The sequence below is a fragment of the Macrobrachium rosenbergii genome, chromosome 53, assembly GCF_040412425.1.
Source record: "Macrobrachium rosenbergii isolate ZJJX-2024 chromosome 53, ASM4041242v1, whole genome shotgun sequence".
Classification (NCBI taxonomy): Eukaryota; Metazoa; Arthropoda; class Malacostraca; order Decapoda; family Palaemonidae; genus Macrobrachium; species Macrobrachium rosenbergii.
In genome coordinates this window covers 54,245,943-54,258,442 of record NC_089793.1, presented here as the reverse complement: position 1 = coordinate 54,258,442, position 12,500 = coordinate 54,245,943, and positions in this window count along the sequence as shown.

Here is a 12,500-nt window from a genome sequence, read left to right as displayed (position 1 = left end):
ACGAAAGCCTATTCAAGCGACTCCAGTTGGCGTAAACCATTGAGCCATCAAGAGGGTATAAGTCTTTTGCGAGATGTCGTACTGCACTTTTACCCGTCGTGAGCGAGGAAGTGTGCTAGCCTCGACAATGACCCACCTCCGCCATGACAGTTTCATTGTTACGTTTGGAACACGCAACTTTTAAAATGAAATTTTTTATCACACCGTGATTTATATACAATCATGATTTACAAATGTAATAATATCGAAATTGCGCTACTCGGTATATCTCCGTTTGGAGAATTGTCGCGAAGGGGAGATTTATATAAGTGATAAATGGTGGAATCGTGGGGACACGAACGCGGCAAAGCCTATTCAGCGACTCCGGTTAGCGTAAACCATTGAGCCATCAAGAGAGGTATAAGTCTTTTGCCGAGATGTCGTACTGCTTTTACCCGTCGTGAGCGGGGAAAGTGTACTAGCCTCGACAATGACCCACCTCCGACATGACAGTTCATTGGTACGTTTGGAACACGCAGCTCTTGTTATGAAATTTTTATCACACCGTGATTTATATACAATCATGAAGCTACAAGTAATAAACCCAATATCAAGAAATTCACGCTACCTCGGTATATCTCGTTGGAGAATTGTATGCATGAAGAATTTATATAAGTGATAAATGAATTGGAATCGTGAGACACGAACCGCGACGAAAAGCCTATTCAGCGACTCCAGTTGGCGTAAACCATTGAGCCATCAAAGAGAGTATAAGTCTTTTGCCGAGATGTCGTACTGCTTTTGCGTCGTGGCGGAAAGTGTACTAGCCTCGACAATGACCCACCTCCGCCATGACAGTTCATTGGTACGTTTGGAACACGCAGCTCTTGTTATGAAATTTTTTTTTATCACACCGTGATTTATATACAATCATGAAGCTACAAATGTCGCTTAATATCGAAATTCACGCTACCTCGGTATATCTCCGTTGGAGAATTGTCGCCGAAGGGGAATTTATATAAGTGATAAATGAATTGGAATCGTGGGGACACAGACCGGCGGCCAACGATAGCGACTCGGTTGACGTAAACCATTGAGCCATCAAGAGGTATAAGTCTTTGCCGAGATGTCGTACTGCTTTTACCCGTCGTGGCCCGGGGAAAGTGTACTAGCCTCGACAATGACCCACCTCCGCCATGACAGTTCATTGGTACGTTTGGAACACGCAGCTCTTGTTATGAAATTTTTTATCACACCGTGATTTATATACAATCATGAAGCTACAAATGTCGCTTAATATCGAAATTCTTCTCGGTATATCTCCGTTGGAGAATTGTCGCGAAGGGGAATTTATATAAGTGATAAATGAATTGAAATCGTGAGGACACGAACCCGCGTGACAGCCTATTCAGCATTCCAGTTAGCGTAAGCCATTGAGCCATCAAAGAGGTATAAGTCTTTTGCCGAGATGTCGTCTTTGCTTTTACCCGTCGTGGCGGGGAAAGAAATTAATACTAGCCTCGACAATGACCACCTCCGCCATGACGGTTCATTAGTGCGTTTGGAACACACCCAGCTCTTGTTATGAAATTTTTTATCACACCGTGATTTATATACAATCATGAAAGCTACAAATGTCGCTTAATATCGAAATTCACGCTACCTCGGTATATCTCGTTGGAGAATTTGTCGCCGAAGGGATTTATATAAGTGATAAATGGTGGAGATAAATGAGGACCTGAACCGCGGCCAACCTATTCAGCGACTCAGTTGGCGTAAACCATTGAGCCATCAAGAGGTATAAGTCTTTGCGAGATAATACCATTACTGCTTTTACCCGTCGTGAGCGGGAAAGTGTACTAGCCTCGACAATGACCACCTCCGCCATGACAGTTCATTGAATGCGTTTGGAACGCAGCTCTTGTTATGAAATTTTTATCACACGTAGTTATATACAATCATGACTACAAATGTCGCTTAATATCGAAATTCACGCTACCTCGGTATATCTCCGTTGGAGAATTGTCGCCGAAGGGAATTTATATAAGTGATAAATGAATTGGAATCGTGGGGACACGAACCCGCGACGAAAGCCTATTCAGCGACTCCAGTTGGCGTAAAGCCATTGAGCCATCAAGAGAGGTATAAGTCTTTTGCGAGATGTCATGCTGCTTTTACCCGTCGTGAGCGGGAAAGTGTACTAGCCTCGACCGTGACCCTCCGCCATGACAGTTCATGGTACGTTTGAATACCTTGGCTCTTGTTAGCAAATTTTTTATCACCGTGATTTATATACAATCATGAAGCTAAATCTTAAAGTAATATCGAAATTCACGCTACCTCGGTATATCTCCGTTGGAGGTATCGCCGAAGGGGAATTTATATAGAAGTGATAAATGAATTGGAATGCGTGGGGACACGAACCCGCGGCAACCTGTTAGCGACTCAGTTAGCGTAAACCATTGAGCCATCAAGAGGTATAAGTCTTTTGCCGAGATGTCGTGCTGCTTTTACCCGTCGTGAGCGGGGAAAGTGTACTAGCCTCGACAATGACCCACCTCCGACATGACAGTTCATTGAGAATGCGTTTGGGTCGCAGCTCTTGTTATGAAGTACATCACACACGTGATTTATATACAATCATGAAGCTACAAATGTAGCAATATCCGAAATTCACGCTACCTGTTATATGTTGGAGAAATTGTGCGCGAAGGAATTTATATAAGTGATAAATGAATTGGAATCGTGAGGACACGAACCCGCTGACGAAAGCCTATTCAGCGACTCCAGTTGGCGTAAACCATTGAGCCATCAAGAGGTATAAGTCTTTTGCCGAGATGTCGTACTGCTTTTACCCGTCGTGAGCGGGGAAAGTGTACTAGCCTCGACAATGACCCACCTCCGCCATGACAGTTCATTGGTACGTTTGGAACACGCAGCTCTTGTTATGAAATTTTTTATCACACCGTGATTTATATACAATCATGAAGCTACAAATGTCGCTTAATATCGAAATTCACGCTACCTGCGGTATATCTCCGTTGGAGAATTGTCGCGAAGGAATTTATATAAGTGATAAATGAATTGGAGACCATTGAGGACACGAACCGCGATAGCCTATTCAGCGACTCCAGTTGGCGTAAACCATTGAGCCATCAAAGAGAGGTATAAGTCTTTTGCCGAGATGTCGTACTGCTTTTACCCGTCGTGGCCCGGAAAGTGTACTAGCCTCGACAATGACCCACCTCCGCCATGACAGTTCATTGGTACGTTTGGAACACGCAACTCTTGTTATGAAATTTTTATCACACCGTGATTTATATACAATCATGAAGCTACAAATGTCGCAATATCGAAATTCACGCTACCTCGGTATATCTCCGTTGGAGAATTGTCGCGAGGAAATTTATATAAGTGATAAATGAATTGAATGTGAGGACCTGAACCGGCAGCCTATTCAACTCCAGTTGACGTAAACCGGCCAAGGTATCAAGAGGTATAAAGTCTTTTGCCGAGATGTGCATTTTCTTTTACCACGTCTGTGGCGAAAGTGTAGCCTCGACAATGACCCACCTCCGCCATGACAGTTCATTGATACGTTTGAACACGCAGCTCTTGTTGTGAAATTTTTATCACACCGTGATTTATATACAATCATGAAGCTACAAATGTTAACCCAATATCCCAAAATTCACGCTACCTCAGTATATCTCCGTTGGAGAATTGTAGCGAAGGGAATTTATATAAGTGATAAATGAATTGGAATCGTGGGGACCGCAATTCGCGACAAAGCCTATTCAGCGGCTCAGTTGGCGTAAACCATTGCGTATCAGAGAGTATAAGTCTTTTGCCGAGATGTCGTACTGCTTTACCCGTCGTGAGCGAGAAGTGTACTAGCCTCGACAATGACCCACCTCCGACATGACAGTTCATTGGTACGTTTGGAACACGCAGCTCTTGTTATGAAATTTTTTATCACACCGTGATTTATATACAATCATGAAGCTACAAATGTCGCTTAATATCGAAATTCACGCTACCTCGGTATATCTCCGTTTGAGAATTGTCGCCGAAGGGGAATTTATATAAGTGATAAATGAATTGGAATCGTGGGGACACGAACCGCGTAGCCTATTCAGCGACTCCAGTTGGCGATAAACCATTGGAAGGCCATCAAGAGGTATAAGTCTTTTGCGGGAATGCCGTACTGCTTTTTACCGTGCGTGGCGGGAAAGTGTACTAGCCTCGACAATGACCACCTCATCATGACAGTTCATTGATACGTTTGGAATACGCTCTTGTTATGAAATTTTTTATCACGTTATATACAATCATGAAGCTACAAGTAATCTTAATATCCCGAAATTCACGCTACCTCGTTATATCTCCGTTGGAGAATTGTCGCCGAAGGGAGTATATAAGTGATAAATGAATTGGAATCATTAGGACACGAACCCGCGACGAAAGCCTATTCAGCGAGCTCCAGTTGTAAACCATTGAGCCCATCAGAGAAGTACAGTGTTTTGCGGGGATCATAGTACTTACTTTTACCGTCGTGGTAGGGAAAGTGTACTAGCCTCGACAATGACCCACCTCGCCATGACAGTTCATTAGTGCGTTTGCAGTTACGCAGCTCTTGTTATGAAATTTTTTATCACCGTGATTTATATAAATCATGAAGCTACAAGTAATCGCCAATATCGCGAAATTACTACCTCGGTATATCTCCGTTGGAGAAGTTGTCGCCGAAGGGAATTTATATAAGTGATAAATGAGAATTGGAATCGTGGGGACACGAACCCGCGACGAAGAAAGCCTATTCCAGCGACTCCAGTTCGCGTGTATTGAGCCATCAAAGAGAGGTATAAGTCTTTTGCGAGATGTCGTACTGCTTTTGTCGTGGCGGGAAAGTGTACTGCCTCAAACAATGACCCACCTCCGCCATGACAGTTCATTTAGTGCGTTTGGAGATACGCAGCTCTTGTTATGAAATTTTTTTATCACCGTGATTTATAACCTCATGAAGCTACAAGTAATAAACAATATCGAAATTCACGCTACCTGGTATATCTCCGTTGGAGAATTGTCGCGAAGGAATTTATATAAGTGATAAATGGTGGAATCGTGGGGACACGAACTGCTGACAGCCTATTCAGCGACTCCGGTGGCGTAAACCATTGGGCCATCAGGAAGTGCAAATCTTTGCCGAGATGTCGTACTGCTTTTAAATCGTGATGGGAAATTAATGCTAACCTCGACAATGACCCACCTCCGCCATGACCGTTCATTGATGCGTTTGGAACACGCAGCTCTTGTTATGAAATTTTTTATCACACCGTGATTTATATACAATCTTGATGGCTCAATGGTTTCGTCAACTGGAGTCGCTGAATAGGCTTTCAATGCGCGGGTTCGTGTCCCCACGATTCCAATTCATTTTATCGCTTATATAAATTTCGCTTTCGTGACTAGTCTCAACAGCGAATCTCTCAAGTGTAATCGAAACCTCAAATGATAACGACATTCATAACTTCGCTGTTGGCATATAAATCGCGGTGTGATAAAAATTTCATAACAAACTGCGTCAATTAAGCGTCTGCAATGAATGTAAATAGCGAAGGTAGTCGTGTCGGCGACCTTCACTTTCGCTCACGGCTGAGAACAGCAATGCATTTATCTCGACTGCATTATCACGCGATGGCTCAATGTTCGTCAACTGGAAATCGTGAATAAACTTTCATTCTGGTTCATCTCCCGATCATTCTTTATCATATCATTCACCGCGACTATTCTCAGTCTACCGGTGGCAATGTTTCGTGATAACGACATTGCTCATGATTGTATATAAATCGCGGTGTGATCAAATTTCATAACAGCGAAACTGCGTGTTCAATGAACTGTCATCGGCGAGTGGTCCATTAATAGAGCTGAATGCACTTTCGCTCACGGCGAGTATATTTATGCCGACGCTCACCTCTCGCGATAACTCAATGATTCGTCAACTGGAAATAAGCTGGAACTGCCGTCGCGATTCGTGTCCCCGCATTCAATTCATTTATCACTTATATAAATTCGCGCCGACGACTCCAGCGGAAGCTATACCGGTAACGTAATTTCGATGTTAAGCGACATTTGTAGCGCTAATGATTATGTAATCACGGTGTGATAAGAGCTTCATAACAAACTACCAAACGTGCCAATGAACTGTCGTAACAGAGGTGGTCATTATCGAAGACTTCGCTACCTTTCGCTGCGGCAGTGCGACTGCGTTTCTATACCTCTCTTGATAACCAATGCATCAACTGGAAATGCGAATAAACTTTAAATAAGTGCAATTCATTGTCACTTATATCGCAACATTCAGCGGTGAAGGTAACGTATTCGGCGTAAGCATTCTTAACTTCATGTTGTAATATCTACGCGATTGTGATAATTTCATGCAGAAGCTGCGTCGTTGTGCCAATGAACTGTCGTAGCGGAAGTCGAAGACCGTGCCTCTTCCATACGTGAGTAAATGGCATGACCCATCTCGGCTTCTTTCTCTCTCGATGGCTCGTATTCGTCAACTGAAACAAGCTGAACAAACTTTCAAATCTGTCCCCACGATTCATTATCACTGCTATAAATTACGCCGGCGTTCAGTGAATATACGGTAGCGTAATTTCGATATTAAGCGACATTCTTCTTCGCGTTGTATGTAAATCGCGATTGTGATAAATTTCATAACAGAAATAGTGATGATAAAGGAAGTCGAAGACTGTACACTTTACGCTCACGTAGTATCTCGACAGTTTCACCTGTGATATTTCCAATGATTTCGTCAACTGGAAGTAAGCTGAATAAACTTTAAAATCGCTTGAGTTCGTGTTCTGCAATTCCAATTCATTTATCACTTATATAATTCCTTGGCGTTTCAATTGAGGAAGATACTCGGTAGTAATTTCGTGCATTTGTAGCTTTCATGTTGTATATAAATCGCGGTCGGCGATAACGGCTGCGTGTTAGCGTGCCAATGAACGGCTCATGGCGGAGGTGGTGGTGATAGGAGCGCTGGCTCTCATGCGATACGATATACTGCTGTATCGGCGTCAGCGGAGGCAGCTGATCGGCACGTCGCTGATTATGTCCCCGCATTCAATTCATTTATCGCCTCATATTCCTTGACGACATTAGCGAGGAGAATATGCGGTGGCGGTAATTTCGATGACCATTTGCTGGCGCTTCATGATTGTATGTCGCAGTGTGATAAGGCTACTTAACAGGCTTTGCGTGTGCCAATGAACTGTCGTAACGGAGTGAGTCGTGTCGAGCTGGCCTTTTTCGCTGCGACGATGCGATATCTCGGCAGGCATACTGTTGATGGCCAATGTTTACGTCAGCTGGAAGTAAGCTGAATAGGCTTTAAATCGCGGAGTTGAATCCCCGCGACCGAATCACTTATATAAATTCCCCTTGACGACAATTCTTCAGCGGTCTGGCAGCAGTAATTTCGATATTAAGCATTTGTTGCTAACTTCATGTTCAGTATAAATCGCGATTGTGATCAAATTTCATAACAGAAGCTGTAACGTGCCAATAATTGTCATGGCGGAGGTGGTCGTGATAAGACACAGTACACACTACGCTTTCACGACAATGCTGAATACGACCATCTCGCAGGCTTATACTCTGTTGATGGCTCCAATGATTTCGTCGGCTGGAAGTCGCTGAATGGGCTTTCGTCGCGGTTCATGTCCCCACGATTAATTCATTTATCGCATAAATAAACGGCTGTTCTCCAACGAATATACCGAGGTAGCGATATTTCGATGATGCGACATTTCTTAATGATTATATAAATCGCGGTGTAATCAAGAATTTCGCCAACAAGCTGGTGTTAAGCGTGCCAATGATTGTCGTAACGGAGGTGAATCGGGCTGTACTACGGCTGCGGCACAATTACTGGTACGATCTCGGCTTATACTATAACGGTAATAATGATTTAAATCAACGATAAACTGAATAAACTTCGTCATGATTCTCTGGTGGTCATTTATCGCATATAAATTCCCCTTGACATTTATTCTCCAGCCGGTATACCGGGTGGCGTGTTTCGACGATAGCGACATTTCTTCGCTTCATGTTGTATATAATCGCGGTGTATCAAACTGGCAAACTGGAGTGGTGGCGTACCAATGTTTGTCGTAACAGAGGTGGTGTGTCGAAACTGTCACCGCTGCAACAGGTAAAATGCGATAGTCTCGATAGCATTATCTGTTGATGTCGGCCGTCGGCTGAAATTAAGCTGAATAGGCTTTTAAATGGGTTCGTGTCCCCGCATTCGTATCACTTATATCAATTTACGCCGCGCTGAGTGTCTCAACGGAAGAATACCGGTGGCGACGTGAACTCGTGATGCTTTGACATTTGTGCTTTTCGCTGTTAGCTATATAAATAAATTGTGATAAAGAACTAGCAACTGCGTGTTGCACGTGCCAATGAACTGTCGTAGGAGTGGTGTTGTCGAAGGCTGTACGGCTCACGGCGATATGCGTTGTCGACTGCTTTGCTGCCTCTTGATATGGCTCAATGGTTTCGTCAACTGGAGAGATTAAGCTGGTGAAACTTTCGTCGCGGGTTCTGTCTGCGATTCAATTGTTATCGCGATTCCTTAAAATTAACAGTTATACCGAAGGCAGAACCTTCGATAGCGACGTTGCTCATGTTGTGCTGTAAATCGCGATGTGATAAGAATTTGCATAACCAAGCTGCGTGTTCAAACGACCGCCAATGAACAATGTAGGAGTGAAATGTTGTCGAACTGCTACGCTCACGGCGATTATGCGATCTTGACAGCATTGCTGCTCTGTGATGGCTCAATGATTTGGGTAACTGGAAGTGTACTGGGCAAACTTTGATGCATTCCAATTCATTGTCCTTATACGCTTCGGCGACAATTAGCGGTACCGAAGATGATGTTCGATATTAGCGACATTGTAACTGCATGAGCCGGTGTTGAGTCGTTAATCGAAGACTGTACACTACGTCACGACAGGTAAAGCGTCGCGGTATCCGACAGGTACTCTTAGCGATGGCTGTCGGTTCGTCGGCTGGAAGTAAACTGAACTCGCTAAATGGGGTTCTGTTTACATTCAATTCATTTGTCGCATATAAATTCGCTTAGGCGCAGTCTCCAGCGGTAGCGGCGTGTTTCGTGATGGCGACATTTGTAACTTCGCTGTTGTATATAAATCACGGTGTGATAAATTGTAAACTTCGTGTATGAACTGTCGTAACGGAAGGCGTGATGAGCCTTTTCGCTCGCGGCGATGCGATCATGCTCGGCAAACATACTCTTAGCGATGTCAATGATTTCGTCGGCTGTAAACTGAACAGAGCTTTCGTCAACGGTTCTGATTCAATTCGTTATCACTATATAAATTCGCCGGCGTATTCTCAGCGAGTACTGCAGGCAAGTAATTCGATGATAGCGACATTTGTAACTCATGATTGCTGTAAATCGCGGTGATAAGAAGGCTTCATGGCAGAAGCTGCGTGTTGGCGTGCCAATGAACTGCCGTAGCGGAGGTGAGAACAGAAGACTGTACTAAAGCTCACGGCGGTAAGCTGTGCGACTGCGGCTGGGCATAGCGATAATAAATATTTACGTCAACTGGAAGTAACTGAATGAGTGGCGAGGTTATGTCCCCGTTCCCAGTATCGCCTTATAAATTCCCGCCCGACGACAATTCCCAACGAAGATATGCGAGCTTCGACTGTGCGACGACGCTTCATGATTGTATATAAATATCGCGGTGTGATAAAAAATTTCATAACAAACTGCGTGTTTAACGTGCCAATGTGGTGTGTCATGGCGGAGGTGGTAATTGTCGGGCTAATACGCTCCCGCTGCGACGAATAACAGTACATTTGTATCTCGGCTGTTTGCTCACCTCTTGATGGCTTTCAATGATTTGTCGGCTTTGGAGATAGCTAATATAGGCTTTTAGTCGGCAGTTAAATGATACGATTATTCATTTATCACTTATATAAATTCCCCTTGGCGACAGTCTCAGCGATACGAGGTGCGATGAATTCGATGATAACGACATTTGTAGCTTCATGTTGTGTCTCGTCGCGTGTGATAAAATTTCTGTAAGCTCATTAAGCATGCCAATGAACTGTCGTGGTGGTGTGTCGAAGACTGTCACTGCGCTCGCTGAAATGCTTTGTCATTATCGCAGCTATACCTCGCCAGTCAATAATCGTTGCATCAACAGTCTTGAATAAACTTTAAATAACGGTTCATCCCCACCATTCGTTGTCGCAAATTGTTATTCGCTCCCCGACGGCGCAATTCTCAGCCGGAAAGATATACGGAGCCAGCGATCAATTAAACTCAATAGCGGCGTATCTTCATGTTAATATAATGCGGTGTGATAAAACCTGTCAAAGCGTTAACATCGCCAGTGAACTGTGCGTGGCAGGTGGTGCATTGATGGGCGTACACTTTTCGCTGCAACGGCGCAATGCGACCTCCCATCGCGTTCATACCTCTTGATAACTCAATAATTTCGTCAACTGGAGATTGCTGACGGGCTTTCGTCGCTTGAGTTCATGGTCCCCCACGATTCCCAGTCATTATCACTTATATAAATTCCCCTTCGGCGGCTGTCTGGAAGATACTGAGTAATGGTAAAATGTTAACAACATTCTTAACTATGATATATCTCAATCGTGTGATAAAAAATTTCATAACAAGAGCTGCGTATTCCCGGCGTACTTGACGGGCTGTCATGGCGGAGGTGGGTCTGTTGTCGAGGCTGGTACTTTCCGCCGGCGGGTAAACTTGATGCGACATCTAAAGCAAAGACTTATATATCTGATGGCTCCGTCGGTTCGTCAACTGGAATTAAGCTGAATAGGCTTCGTCGGCGGGTTACGTGTCCCCCACGAGTTGAGTCATTATCACTTATATAAATTCCCCTTGGCTGACAATTCTCCAGCGGAGATATACCGAGTGGCGTAATTTCGATATTAAGCATTTGTAGCTTCTTGATTGTATATAAATCACGGTGTGATAAAAAGTTGCTAACAGAGCTGCGTGTTCCAAACGTACCAATGAACTGTCATGGCGGAGGTGGGTCATTGTGAGCTAGTCCCTTTCCCGCTCACGACGGGTAAAAGCAGTACGACATCTCGGCAAAGACTTATACCTCTCTTGGTGATAGTGGTTCATTCAGCTGAGTCGCTGAATAGGCGCAGTAGCGGGTTCTGTTGTCCCCACGATTCAATTCATTTATCACTTATATAAATTCCCTTAGTGACAATTCTCCAGCGGAATATACCGAAGGTAATGATAATTTCGATATTAGCGACATTTGTAGCTTCATGATTATCATGATAGGTGTGATAAAGATTTACTAGCAGGCTGCGTGTTCCCAAGCGTACCAATGAACTGTCATGGCGGAGGTGGGTCCATTGTCGAGGCTAGTACACTTTCCCGGCTCACGGCGAATTAAAAAGCAATCTGACATCTCGGCAAAAGACTTATACTACCTCTCTTCTGATGGCTCCAATGGTTCTACCGTCAACTGGAGTAAGCTGAATAGGCTTTAAATCGCTGAGTTTCGTGTCCCCACGATTCCGAATTCATTTATCACTTATATAAATTTGCCAGCGACAATTCTCCGCGAGAATATAGAATGCGTGAATTTCGATATTAGCGACATTTGTAGCTTCATGATTGTATATAAATCACGGTGTGATAAAAGAATTTCATAACAAGGCTGCGTGTTCCAAACGTACCAATGAACTGTCATAGCGGAGGTGGGTCATTGTCAGGCTGAGTACACTTTCGCTCCGACAGGTAAAAGCGATACGACATACCGGCAAAAAGCATATATCTTGGTAATCGTGGTTCATCGCTGGGAGTGCTGGATAGGCTTTAAATGCGCGAGTTCGTGTCACGATTAATTCGAACATCCTTATATGAGTTCCTTGACAATTCTCCAACGGAGATATACCGAATGGCGTGAATTTCGATGTTAAAGAGCGTTTACAGCAACTATGATTGTATATAAATCACGGTGTGATAAAAATTTCATAACAAGAGCTCGTGTTCCAAACGTACCAATGAACTGTCATGGCGGAGTGGGTCATTGTAAGTGTGCTTCCCTGCGACGGGTAAAAAGCAGTGATATCAAGCCAAAGACTTATCACCTCTGTGGTGAAATCAATGGTTCATCAGCCGAATTGCTGAATCAGGCTTTCGTCCTTGGGTTCGTATACACGATTCCCAATTCATTTATCATATATAGAATTCCTTCGGCGACAATTCTCCAAGGAGATATACCGAGGTAGCGTGGTGAGTATTAAGCGACATTTCGTAGCTTCGCGGTTTGTCATATAATCCGCGGTGTGATAAAAAATTTCATAACAAGAGCTGCGTGTTCCAAGCGTACCAATGAACTTATCATGCGCGGAGGTGGGTCATTATCGAGGAAGCTAAGTGCTTCCCCCAGCTCACGACGGTCAAAAGC